Raw genomic sequence first — 12,441 nt, forward strand, 5'->3', positions numbered from 1 at the left:
ATTTCCTCGCTGTATCGCAATGCTGTTACGTCAACCAGACGCTAAGATAAGAGTAAGATAGTTTAGTTAGTTATTTCAGAAATCATCATTCTATGCGAGTCGTGGACAGACACTAGTGATGTTACCTATATGATTTTATCACTTAACACATTCAATGCCGAAAACCCGACTATCGGGTATTTTATGACTTCGTTCCTAGGCGGGACGGCCCGATAGTCGGGATCGTGCTACTACAGCTTTATATGACGAAATTTTTGTGGCCTGGCGCTGATGTCTTGTTTGTAGTGATGGGTAGGACATCAATTTAAAATGAGTTTATATGAGTACCTCATTTTCTAAAATGAGGTGTTACAATGTCTTACATCAAATGAGGTGAGGTACTAGCATATTTTCAGCGTCGACTATTCCATTAATTCCAACGGCGACAAAAATATTTAATGTATATACATATTTATGTATTCATCACTTCCTTTATTAATAAATAAATAGTAACATTTGATTTGGAGTGCAATTCTGGAGGTTAAGAATAGAACTTTTAGGAGAAAGATAATTTTAGAATCAAGTAAAATGAATAGAGGAGTGAAGTAAGACATTTTTGCGGTACGAAGTACTGCGACAAATTAACAAAATGAGTGGTACAAATGAGGTGCCTCACGAGTGAGCGACTCAACACTACTTGTTTGGCTGGGTGGCAATGAACATAAGACGATAGTTAGACTATACAAGTGTTACCATCATATCAATACTGTTTTAAGTGTTTGAACTCACCTGCACCTTCCCTAGGATATTAATAGACATATTGTATTCTAATGATTATTGATTACCTCATTAATTAGTGTTTATTGTCTCAAATCATGCATTTACATTGATACTACTTATGCGTGCATAAATATACATAAACTACGTTTGAGGAAACTATTAGCGGTTCATATTTCTGGGTTTTTCCGCTGTGGTTTTGTACCGTTATATAAGAATGCGGCGAGGAATTAGTAATGGAGGTTGTAAGACTGCTTGTATGGCGATGGCATAGTACTTTTTAACCGACTTCAATTTCATAGAAGGAGGAGGTTCTGTATTCGGGTTAGGCTATTTTTTTTTCGAGGGACCTTTCAAAATAGGAATTAAAGTACCTCTGGGTTAAGGATGACTCACGCTAGACCGGGGCGGGCCCGGGACGAGGCGTCCGAAACGTCATTTTCTATGACGGCTGATCGGTGATCACGTGGTGCTTTTCATAGAAAAGAAAGCATTTGTTTAACCAAAAACTTATACACAAAATACACATACACAAAATATCACTACAAAATAGTTCTTTACCTACAGATGACAGGAAAACCTATTAGAAATGTGCAGTCAAGCGTGAATCTGACTTATCTTATCTTATCTTATTGTTTTCGGGGGCCCTTGCGGATACACTTCGACCCATAGGGATCTTTTGTGCAATTACCCCCTTTGTGAGTCTGACTTAGTATACGGAACCCTTTGGAACGCGAGTCCGACTCGCAACGGTTTTTTTACTGCACACGTGTGACCAGTGTTTTTGCCCGCAGGTGCAGTGTGTGTGCAGTGATAGTGCGTTATGTGCGGAGTGTCGCAAACCAGCAGCTAGCGTCAGCCTGCCCCGGCATGCGCTACTAGCCATGCCAGCGTCCGGGTCATGGCGCAGTATACACAGAGGACACAGCCGATGCACAGGTAAAACCATAGATTAGATACGTTATACAAGCGCTATAGTGTGTCAAAGGACTGTCTCAATTCAAACATATTCAGAGTGAATCATACTATCTTCCTATTTACTGACAAATTGGTTTGACCAACTATAGTTGTGACGATTGTAACAACTCGTTTAGTCGCGCCCAAGCATTGAGTGATAGCCGATGCACAGGTAAGATGAATAGGCGCAGTACTCTAGCAGGTAGCGTCAGCTGCGTGCTTCTATTCTATCTATGGCAGCTGGACGTGTTGTAGTTAAGCCAGTGTCAGTCTGCTAAATCTCGTTCTATCTTATCCATAGAAGTGTTAAATTAATTTTGGTGCAAGTGGTTTTCAATCTAGATCTTTTATGAAATGGATAGGAAAATCTGGTATCATTATTCATTATCACTCGACAATTCTCAGCAACGATCATAAAAATTAAATCATCCGAAATTAGATAATCGCTACCTTACCTAATCCTTCCCTTTACCCTCCCCTTTAACTTGTTCCAACCTTTTCAGAATCCCTATCCACGAGGATCCCGAAACCATCCAGAATCCAAGAATCCCGAAGACCATTTTATGAAATGATTAGCGACCCGACCCGGCTTCGCACGGGTTCCACAAACTTAAACAAATTATACATCTATACCACTACCACCAGTTTCATACTGACATAAACGCCATCGAGAACGTAATTTACTTTCTATGCATCTCGCTCGTACTCGCATATTAGGGCAAGCGAGATGTATAGAAAGTAAATTACGTTCTCGAAAGCGTTTATGTCAGCATTGACACTGCCAATGACTCATGGTACGGGCTCTAAACCTTCCTCAAAAAGTAACTACTATTACTACTATACTAAAAAGTATACTACTAAAAAGTAAGTACTATTGATAGGTGAAAACCGCATGAAAATCCGTTCAGTCGTTTTTAAGTTTATCCCGAACATACATACACAGAAACAGACAGACGCGGCTGGGGACTTTGTTTTATTAGGTGTAGTGAAGAGGAATTAGGTTGAGAGCAATACCGGGGCATAAGAACACATGTAGAATTTATAGTAACTCGTAGCCTAGCCTCCTAAGGCCCAAGGTCCTACCCATAGTACTTATTAACTTTGTTATTCAGACCCAGCTCCTTCAACAATTGTGTAGTCATAGCGTACCACGGTCCTACCAGTAGGGCTTAATAGAAAACCCATCATTTTGTTTTAAAATTTCGCGCTAATCGAAATTGGCGTGTACGAACTTCTAAAGGACTGTTTTGTTTTGTATGTGAGCCATTTAACAAGTTCGTAAAAAAACAAAGTACAATAATATTTAAAAAAAGTCTTCTAAGTACTTGTGTCTGAATAAGTATATAAAACAATAGTCCTACTGGTAGGACTAGGGGCCGTACTGATTACATACTCAATTTTTCGTTGGGCCTTAGGAGGCTAGAAAATAAACTAATATAAATAATGGTCCTCCTACCTTATCTGACCTTGGGGTCTTATCAAGTGAGAAACGTTTAACAGAAAACATATCGAAACTTTAATAATGTATGGAAATAATCTCGATACTTTTTGTTGGTATTATTCGTCCCGATATCTTAATTTTCCTTTTCCATAGACATTTTGTGCAAAATGATTGCCACCTTGGCTACACCTTTACTTCGTTTCGTCTGAATCTCATTGTACCAAAATAAAACTCAGTATATCCAACAGTTAACAAGCTTTATTATTTTAACGAGCAATTTTTTCCATAACGAGTGACATGATTTCGTCGTATTCTGTGTACAGTCGACGTCAAAGATATTTTTACACTGTTGCATGCACTGTTTTTGCACTCCTTTGTAATAAGACTAATAAGTTGAAAAATGTAAACGTATCTTTGACGTCGACTGTACAGTCACCTGCAATAGTATGTTACACAACGAAAGCCGCAAAAATATCTGACACGATCTCACTTGCAGAGTAGAGCCATAAGAGTAGGTATGTCATACATTTTTGCGGCCTTCGAAGAGTAATACTCGTAATCATCTCGTAATATTATTGCAGGTGACTGTACATAGCTCGACTAGCTCGAGGCATATAGTTACTAGGTCGGATTACATTCGCAAATTTAATATTATATTTAGATGGAAAGGAAGGTTTCTGTATTTTTTTGGCCCCGGGCTCGTCGCTTGGAATTAATTAGCTTGACATTGCGAATTATACCAGAGTTTTGGATAAATTTTGTGTGAAAAGTATTTGGAATTTGTAAATTTAAATATATTTGTAATATTTCTATAAACAAATTATGGCGTCTGTAGAAAGCGAAAAACATTTGTAGTTTGGGGTTCAAAAACTTTATTCGCTGTACATATATAAAACGATGATCGTTTTTATTCGTTTAATTTTCTTTCCTAAGCAGTTTTGGGTTATAAAATTACTAATATTTATATCGTCAAAAATATTTTGATAAAATATTAATAATACTTACTTAATTCGATTAGGCGATTTCGTAGAAAAAATGTGACGTCACACTAGGGGGGAGGGGTTTGCCAAATGTGACCAAGTGTAACAAGGAGGGGGGGAGGGGTCAAAAAACCTAGAAATTCGTGTGACGTAATTAATGGATGACCCCTTTGTGAATACGACACGAGTTTCATTTTTCATTTGTAAACAACTCCTTTCTCCTATACATATAAATCGACGAGTTGATTAGCGTTAAAAATGGCGTCAGCAGACGTCATTTCATAAGAGAACTGCCAAATTGTTCATGCAAGCAAAGTTTCGTACAGTCGCCATATATCAGAGCGAGTTGCCGAAAAAATATCTGAACGCGTATTCTAACGCCTTGACAATACAGTCGTACTCAGATATTTGTGAGCGCCTTGGCTGCTTAGATATATCTGATGGCGACTGCATAAGTACAACCGGCTTCTAGTCGTCAACAATGTAGCATACAACGATGTCTGTATGCATTCGTAATGAAGTGCAATTACATTCATTACGACGTGACAGTGAGTGACATGACAATTTTATATTTGTCATGGCGCGGCGTGGGTGTGACTTTTATTTGCGAGTGAAGAGTGAAGTCTTTATTCTTTATTATATTGTCTTAACCACGACTAGAATGATGTAAGGAAAATAAGCAAGATTTTCTGCTCTTAGCTTCGAAATGTAAAACTTGAATGTGTGCAGAATATTGGCGCCCGCTTGGCGGCTATGGGACACATTGGTTTATCGTAAAATTTTGCATTTTGACATACTTCTCCCACCATCCTCCTAGACACAGCCAGCCTATTATGGATAGCTTTATCCATCTTTATCCACGTGATAAAATAACTGTCACTGTTTAACACCGTGGGAAAGAAAGTGACGGACACCGTTTTATCACGCTGTCAAGTAGACAAGAACGACCATCATATCCGTACAGAGGAGCTACCGCGAAAACCGAATTTCGCAAATTGCGGGGATCTTTCTCTTTTACTCCAATGAAGGCGTAATTAGAGTGACAAAGAAAAATGTCCGCAATTTGCGAAATGCGGTTATCGCGGTAGCCCCTCAGACACCATCAGCATAAAGAAAAATCGCCATAGGAGTTTTATAAGTTTTTGGGTCTTACGCCCTTACAAATAGTTACTCTCTGTATAATAAAGATACGTTGCGATCGCTTATTACAGTGTAAAGGTTCCGTCACACAGGCGCGTTTTCCGGGCGGGTCGTGAGCGGGGCGCGCCGCTTTTACATATAAAACGCTCACGCCCCGCCCGGAAAACGCGCCTGTGTGACGAAGCCTTAAGTGACAAGCAAAATGACAGTTCAGGGTCCAGACCCCAAGTGTTTGAGTCAACAAGATCCCCACATCCTGTTTATAGTGTTATGTCAATGATCTCACAGCCTTGAGACGAGCTAACAGGGACGAAACAGTCTAAATCTGATAATGAACTACTAATTAGGGTCACTGAACCCTTATCTCTACGCGTTAAGTTTTCGGGTCATTCGAGGACGTAGGTACGAACAATATAATAATATTTGCGATGAAATTTACTAATAATCTGATCAGAGTAGGGTAAGTTGCTGAGTAACTTTTTCCAAGCGGTCGGAACTGGTCATATCTAAAACGCACACGCCAACATACTTAATTGGTCCAAGCTAGCAAATTTAAATCTTAGTTTACAGGATGGCACTTTAACAGCATAGGTACAGTCACCAGCAAAAATATATGACTGTGGGCAGCCGTGCAAAAATATCTGATGCTCCATTGTAGGCATAAGTATATGACGACACTACCTCGGTAAAAATATGTGATGCTTTGTGGCCGGCAAAAACATCGTTACTCTGTATCCACATAAATATCGGATCGGATCGCTTAAAAATATTTGATTACTCATAAAAATCAAAATTATGTGATTACTCTCATCTGGCATAAATATCTCTCCAATGTGAATGCAAATCATATGCAAATACATCAGATGGCAGACGGACCGCCTATATATCTGACACGAAATTATGAAATATGTCATCAATCGGCAAAAACGAACCATACCTGGATAGCATAGAGCCTTACATTGTTTGAAGTGATTTGACAATTCACGAAAAGAGTGCAGACTTGTCATTGCATATGTCTGTCTCACATATTTCATTTGCAATTTTAAATTGTGACATAATTCAGGTAGACTTTTAATAGACAATGTGTAATAAACCTCCTTCTTACATAAAAAAGAATGATGAAGAGGTCAACCTGTGAGACTGACAAGGACAAACAAATAATAGCGCTTTCGCTGCTGCTCCTACTGAAAGATACATAAGACTATCCCGTTTTGTCATTTCCCCCACCCCTCATGCCAGATCCAGTTATATACTAGATTCATGATTGCAATACGTTACAATTCAAAATTATATCCAGTTTATTCCGTCAAATCGATGATAGAATATAATGTGAGACAGACATATACAATGACAAGTCGGCACTTTTTTCGTGAATTGTCAAATCACTTTATACAATTTACGGCTCTATACCAAACATGTATGGTTCGTTTTTAAAGGTCGATAACATATTTGTGATTTTCCAACGTGTCAGATAAATAGGCGGTCTGTCGTCCATCCGATGTATTTGCTTTTACAGTGGAGAGATATTTATTCCAGATGAGAGTAATCACATAATTTTGAATTTTATGAGTAATCAAATATTTTTAAGCGACCCGATCCGATATTTATGCCGATACGGACTAACGATATTTTTGCTGGTCACAAAGGATCACATATTTTTACCGAGGTAGTGTCGTCATATACTTATGCCTCCAATAGAGCATCAGATATTTTTGCACGGCTGCCCATAGTCATTTATTTATGCTGGTGACTGTACAGTAAAGGCTTCGTCACACAGGCGCGTTTTCCGGGCGGGGCATGAGCGTTTTATATGTAAAAACGGCGCGCCCCGGTCACGCCCCGCCCGGAAAACGCGCCTGTGTGACGAAGCCTTAAAACTTCTATGCCGGGGGTGTCAAATATTTCTGCAGGTATAATAAAATTATAAATGAACTGTGTGTACATACATGTCCAGTTATAATTGTACACCAACAGTAAGCGTACTTGGCGCTGTAGGAGCAAGAACTTTGCATACTACGTTTTAGCATAACTAGAAAAAGCAATCATCATCATTGGCCTTAAAGTCTATTACAGACTATTGAAACAGTGTCAGGTAGGGCGACAACGTTTTTCGTGCCTATGTAAGCCAATACGGGAGCGGCAAACACGACCACAGGCTACGTTAAAAATATATAGGCAAAACCGGTTCGCCGGCATTTGAAAGTGTCACGTTGTCAAAAGCGCAAAGTTTCACGTTTGTGTCACGCGTCACGCAACATGGTGGAATGGTTTTCGTCAATTCTAAATTATTATTTATTAAAGACAATTCTAGCCAAATACACACAATGAGTTTTTGATGTAATATTTTATTTCAACGTTCAGCGACTGTTGAAACTATTTGAAACGACGACGTACAAATTCAACGACTTAAACATAACAAACAACAAAGTCTCTATGGACAACAAAGTCTGAAATAAAGATTTTTTTATTATTTGTAACTCCATTTTGGATTTCACGGGCCTATAAATCCCGGTCTTTGATAGGCTTGCGTGGAGATATAGATTCAACACGTGGAGAGCTTTAATGTCATTATTATTATAAACATTGCATACTAACTAGGTACTAAGGGCAAGTAAAATAAAAACCAGAGAAATTATATATGTAGGTTGGTATTGGTACTATAGGTATACGATCTAGATGGAACGAATAACCGATCGCTGATTGCGTTTCGTTACAACATCGGTCGGCCATGACTCTGCCAAGGCGAACAGAAACTCGCGTCCAATTCAATGTTATTGTACAAAAACTCATTAATATATACTTATTAAACGCTCTTAAAGGAGGTTTGCGTATTTCCGTAACATTTTCGTATTTTGATGACGCTTTCTATTTTTTGAAGTGAAAACTTCTTAAGCGGCGCTGTGCACTGTGCACTTTTTGTGATGGGAAAAAAATGTTAAACTCGTAACAGGTGTCACGTGACCGTAAGACGTAAGACGGACACGTGACCTGATCGAAAAACTGTTACTTCAATGTCATTGAGTTTTTCTTTATTGATTTAAATGCCATCTAGTGAGTTTCGCTCATAACTGGTATTAATATAACTCGAGTACTAACAGTGATGTGCTTATGGGTTTCAAGTAATGCGACGAAATAACGCTAGATGGCGTTAACCTCAATTATACATAGCGCTACAGACATTTTGCAATAGTGATTGAGTTTTCACTTCTGCCTGCACTCCCTGAGTGCAACCCGTTGTTTTTTTTTATGTTTTCTAAGTAAAGATCTATCTCCGACGTCAGTTAGGGGATGGCAAATAAAGAAGACAGAAGAACATAGTGGTTATATTCTCTTTGGACAGAAGAACAAGATCTGACTGAAAACAAAACACAATCATACTTTTTAAATAGATAACGTACGCTAACCTTACCTGCCAAATATACACACAATATTCTATTCAATGTTTTTTATGCTGTGTACTTTGAGGCTGTGTAATGTGTATCTCATTCGGAGTTTCGGACAACAGCTTCAAAGATAACTCTACCTTACAAGTCTTGCAATTTATTTACCACATCGCGGCTTTAGGTTCCGTCACACACACACAGGCGCGTTTTCCGGGCGGGGCGTGAGCGTTTTATATGTAATAGCGGCGCGCCCCGCTCACGCCCCGCCCGGAAAACGCGCCTGTGTGACGAAGCCTTTATTAACCAGTGGGCCCCTTTAGTAGCAACGGTCGCAACCGCAACTTTATTCGCCAAACAAAACGAGTTACTTATGAAACTCAGCAAAGTCTCACCTTCGAACACGAATTGCAGTGAAGATAACGTTTACTTAAATATTTAAACCCTATTACAAAAATACTTAACCGATATTTACAAAAATAGTTTCCCTCTATATAGTTCGCCCAATGGAGTGGATATTTTAACACAAAATCAATATGAGGCTATTGAGGCTGTGCCTAGGAATAGCGGTGACCCCTACTGTCTAGTCTAGACTAGCTAGACCGTCTATATTCACTAGTTTTTACCTCCCAGTTAGCCTATGTGACCGCAAAGTTAAAATAAGCTTGTTAACAATGGTTACCAAGCGCTTCGCGAAGTGACAATACCTAAGTCCTAAGGCAAATGGCTCGAAACTGTTTTTAGGGTTCCGTAGCCAAATGGCAAAAAACGGAACCCTTATAGATTCGTCATGTCTGTCTGTCTGTCTGTCCGTCTGTCCGTCTGTCTGTCCGTCCGTATGTCACAGCCACTTTTCTCCGAAACTATAAGAACTATACTGTTGAAACTTGGTAAGTAGATGTATTCTGTGAACCGCATTAAGATTTTCACACAAAAATAGAAAACAAACAATACATTTTTGGGGTTCCCCATACTTCGAACTGAAACTCAAAAAATTTTTTTTCATCAAACCCATACGTGTGGGGTATCTATGGATAGGTCTTCAAAAATGATATTGAGGTTTCTAATATCATTTTTTTCTAAACTGGATAGTTTGCGCGAGAGACACTTCCAAAGTGGTAAAATGTGTGTCCCCCCCCCTGTAACTTCTAAAATAAGAGAATGATAAAACTAAAAAAAATATATGATGTACATTACCATGTAAACTTCCACCGAAAATTGGTTTGAACGAGATCTAGTAAGTAGTTTTTTTTTATACGTCATAAATCGCCTAAATACGGAACCCTTCATGGGCGAGTCCGACTCGCACTTGGCCGCTTTTTTTTTATTTAATGCCTGCACATCTATGATCACCTTAACTATACACCGATTTGAAGAGAACAAAGTGAGATAGTGTCATTATTAAACGTCAATAACGTAAAAGCCCAATGGTTGACTGGTAGAGAATGCCTCAAGTCCGCCATTTGTACTCTTTTTGTGTAAATTTATCATTGCAAATGTCATGATTTATCTTGGTCCTACTCTAATTTTATAAGAAAATAACCCATTCTAAAATATGAACTTTCTGACAAATTTTTGAGTCTGGAATGTCTGTATTTTCCTAACTACATCCATGTATACGACATTTTTATTTTACGCCAATTTTAAAATCCAAATGTGAGTATAATGTCGATGTCGTTTTCATTATCGTAAAATAGTTATTTTCAATACAAGTGCGAAAAAGAGGAAATTCGAAACGAGTGGCGATAAATTAAAACACGACCGAAGGGAGTATTGAAATAGTAGTTTATGCAACAGTGATATAATAAGGGTTCTTAAAATTCAAGGGTCGAAGTTACAAAACGAGACGTAGTCGAGTTTTGTAAAAAAAGACCCGAGAATTTTAAGAACCAATTATGAGCTGTTGCATACATTACTTTTTCTATGACAGCTGCAAAAAAAAAAAAAAAAAAAAAAAAAAAAAAAAAAAAAAAAAAAAAAAAAAAAAAGTTATCATTAAAAAAAAGAGTTATTATTAAAAAAAAGAGTTATTATTAAAAAAAAGTTATTATTAAAAAAAAAGAGTTATTATTAAAAAAAAAGATATTATTAAAAAAAAAGAGTTATTATTTTAAAAAAATTGAGTTATTATTTAAAAAAAAAAGAGTTATTATTGTAAATGAAAACATACCTCTTTCAATCAAGATGATCGGAACTTGTATCTTTAAAAAAAATAAAGCAGTTGTATTATACTCATAAGATGACTGCTAGCAGTCATCTTATGAGCCTATAGACAAATCATTCAAATGACATTGCTTTAGATATCACTGTCAGTCATTTAATTGACACATTTAAGTGCTGGAGTAGAAAAAGATAATAATATCCTCGCCTCGCCCCTCTTATAAACTAAGTTAGAGTTATAACCGCCTAAAGGCTTCGTCACACAGGCGCGTTTTCCGGGCGGGGCGTGAGCGGGGCGCGCCGCTTTTACATATAAAACGCTCACGCCCCGCCTGGAAAACGCGCCTGTGTGACGAAGCCTTAACCGATTATTATGATATTTAGTATGGAGATAGTTTTGAGTCCTGGGGAAGGACTTAAAACTATCTCTATAAGAGTAAGAGATATAATCATTTATTTACAAACAAGATATAACAGTGGTATTACTAAAATAAATTAAAAACTAGCTTAAATCTAAAATAGGCATTGTACCAAGGATGCTGGCGACATTTCCTCGCTGTATCGCAATGCTGTTACGTCAACCAGACGCTAAGATAAGAGTAAGATAGTTTAGTTAGTTATTTCAGAAATCATCATTCTATGCGAGTCGTGGACAGACACTAGTGATGTTACCTATATGATTTTATCACTTAACACATTCAATGCCGAAAACCCGACTATCGGGTATTTTATGACTTCGTTCCTAGGCGGGACGGCCCGATAGTCGGGATCGTGCTACTACAGCTTTATATGACGAAATTTTTGTGGCCTGGCGCTGATGTCTTGTTTGTAGTGATGGGTAGGACATCAATTTAAAATGAGTTTATATGAGTACCTCATTTTCTAAAATGAGGTGTTACAATGTCTTACATCAAATGAGGTGAGGTACTAGCATATTTTCAGCGTCGACTATTCCATTAATTCCAACGGCGACAAAAATATTTAATGTATATCTTGTTCCTACGCCGCGACGTTGCCGGGCCGCGTGGAACGTGCCGCGTTGCCGCTCCGTGCACGCTTTGAGTAAATATTCGAATTTCGAACTTGTTTGGCAATGCGAATCGGCAAGTTCCCGAGCGGGTATCGTGGAACCGTGGAAGTGATAGATGGGAATGAATTTACGTATTTTCGTCTCTGCTGATGTTGAGCGACAAATGGAGATGCAAATTTATTGACTTAAATAAAATTACGTCTCATTTTTAACCTACTTAAGGGTTAAGGCGTCCTTGTTCGTAAGGGCTTTCTTAAAATAGGCGTTTACGAATTATGTTATCGGCGCTAGACAAACCACTATTAATGGATATATAGATGGTCAAGCAAATTTTGTCAGTAAAAAATGGCGCGAAATTCAAATTTTCTATGGGACGGTATTCCTTCGCGCCTACATTTTTCAAATTTGCCGCTTTTTTCTACTGACAAGATCTGCTTGCCCAGCTTTACATATTTAATTTTAAAATAGCATTTAATTGACTTTAATAATACCTTATATAAATAGAATAATATTGAAAAAATCCCAGGTAGACGGGACAGACGCCCTTATGAAAAATGTATAATTACGAATTTACCTATCTACCTATTTAGGTATATT

Source organism: Cydia amplana, chromosome 19 (assembly GCF_948474715.1).
Source record: "Cydia amplana chromosome 19, ilCydAmpl1.1, whole genome shotgun sequence".
Classification (NCBI taxonomy): Eukaryota; Metazoa; Arthropoda; class Insecta; order Lepidoptera; family Tortricidae; genus Cydia; species Cydia amplana.